Source organism: Montipora capricornis, chromosome 7 (genome assembly GCF_036669925.1).
Source record: "Montipora capricornis isolate CH-2021 chromosome 7, ASM3666992v2, whole genome shotgun sequence".
NCBI lineage: Eukaryota > Metazoa > Cnidaria > Anthozoa > Scleractinia > Acroporidae > Montipora > Montipora capricornis.
Window position 1 is genome coordinate 39,480,182 of NC_090889.1, and position 2,500 is coordinate 39,482,681.

A 2,500-nucleotide genomic window follows, 5' to 3' on the forward strand; every position below is an offset into this window, starting at 1 on the left:
TGCGGTTTTAGGTAAACAGAAAATGCCTCATACAGATTCCCTAGGTTTTTCAGAGACAAATTGACAGAATTTACCTTTGATATCAACTTAATTGCTCCTACTTGAGCATCGGTGACAAGAATGGTTTTGTTGTTTTCACACATATACCCATTGGCTGGGAAAACGACGCGCGTGAACCATCGCTATTGCCCGCGTCGCCGGCTCCGGCAATAATCTCGACCTGACCATCCGATGATGCAATCTTAACCTGTTGGGACCCCACGTCTGTGAAGACGATATCAACGTTGTCTCCAAATGGCGCTATACCATGCATTTCGGTACACAAGCGTGTCTTGTTGGAAACGAGAAACACGTGACTGTTAGAAGCGAGATCTATCTTTGGTTCCCCACAATCGTTGGCAACGAAGAGTGATCCATTGCTGACAAACCTATCACGTGCATTGTGACAGTCCTTTGGATACGAATGTGTGGAGTTGATAGAACCTGAGATACCAACTCCATTCAGGCAAAACTCGACAAAGTACAGCATACATTACTTGTTCGATGCCGTAATTATGGAGTCATCACTTACTGCACAAGTGATATCTACTGTCACGTCTCTTTCTAACTTGATGGCATCTACTCGTTGCTTAGCGTTTTGGTAGTGTTTTTTGCTGTTCTCAAGGTATTTTGCGGCTCTTTTTCTAAGCTGGACAAGGTGCAGTAAGTGATGAGAAAACACTCTATACCGAGCGATAAGAGAGCACTGGGACGAACTCCTACCGGAATGAGTGGTCCTCCCGCGACAAAGAAATGTACCAAGGTGGAAAACGCCACAAATAATTCAGTCTGTTGTTTCTCAAAAACCTGTGAAAATCACGCTGTTATGCCATGAACTTTTTCAAAAGTCTATTTTTTTTCAAAATCCTGTGAAAATCACACAATTATGTCAATTCCATTGTCTTCGTTTCGATCCCACGAAGGTGTGAGCCTCCAAATTAGCCGGTACTTGTTCCCTTGAACAAAAGATCTGAATTAATCATAGTACCATGGTTGGTACAACAGCAGCAGAAAATTCAGTTTAATTTTACAATTGTATTAAGAAAAATACGTGTCTTTTACATTTTATAAAAATCTATCGGGGGTAAAATCATGAAAAGCCATGAAACAAGTCAGATATTATATTAAATACCTCGAACGTCGGTATTAATCCATATGCATCCCTCAGGTCTTGAACGTCGGTATTATTCCATATACCTCCCGAGGGCCGTAGGCCCGAGGGATGTATATGGAATAATAGCTCCGTTCTCGGTATTTATCTTATAGTTACAATATTACACGAAGAGTTTTCCTTCATTTGAGGCCACAATTCAGCTGCACTTAAGAGTGACCATCAATACTAATTACTGTAATTAAATTCCGCCACAGGTATCAATTCACATTGGACGTTTTAATATCTATAGAAAGCATTGACGTTTGTATTGAAGTATAATGGCACGTCTTTCCAAGAAACACGATTAAATCTTTAACGGGTTTTCCCTTTATTTTACATTGAACATTTTTCCTTTCATATTTATGCATTTAATTTTTCATTTCAATGTTGTTGGAGAGTTTTCCTTTCGCTTGAGATCAGAATTCAACTATATTCATGGTGTCTCATCACACTAATTAAGTTAATTCAGTACTCGTAGTATATCTCCCCCTGTCCGAGGATCAATTCATTTTTCACCTATTAGTTTTATAGAACAGAGTTGGGTCTGTGGTACTCTTCAAGAGATTAACAGTTCGCTTTTCGAAGAAACACTAAAACCTATGGCAGCTTTTCCTGTCATTCTTTGTCTGACCTTTACCCATAGCCTTGCATCAGTCGCTAAATCATGTACTACTAATCAAGCCCTATCAGAATACGGTTTCGCTCTTGTTGATCACTCGTATCATTCATTTATTGCTGATCGTTTGGCTTCTTGTTACATCGCTTGCAATATGCAACCAGCTTGTCAAAGCCTCAACTACAATCTTGCTGACAAGACTTGCAAGTTCAACAACGACACCAAATATTTTCGTCCCAAGTATTTTGTGGAGATCAGTATATGCTGATAACCCTGAATCTGGTAAGTTGATTTTTCTGATTAGAATAAAACAAATATCACCGTTGTCCCTTTGTTCTTCATCCTCGTCATTCTTATTTTGTGAGTAAACTGAATTAGCTACTATTTCAGACAATCAATGAAATTTATCCGTGAATCTGATTCTATGAATTGATGATTTACGTTAACGTTGATAATCAAACTTTCGGTGGACAATGATGATTTCCTCTAGATTTAGAATCTTCGTACACGTTTGAAATAAGTTTCCATGGGCGCTTTCCTTTCAACCAGAAGCTTGAGTTAAAAAAATTCGATAATTTCATGTGGCGAATAGAACAGAATTTTCCGGTTGGCCGCTCGAAACCAGCCACATCAAAAATTATTGTCCCAAAATGTAAACAGCGACCAGAAATGAACCAGTGCGACGGAATTTT

The 2,500-nt window shown here is 39.0% G+C and overlaps 1 protein-coding gene across 1 annotated transcript in view; it reads right to left on the bottom strand.

Moving 5' to 3' along the window:
• LOC138057176 (uncharacterized) overlaps positions 1–2,500 on the bottom strand; it is a 436,205-nt gene that overhangs the window by 136,441 nt on the left and 297,264 nt on the right. The window lies entirely within an intron of this gene.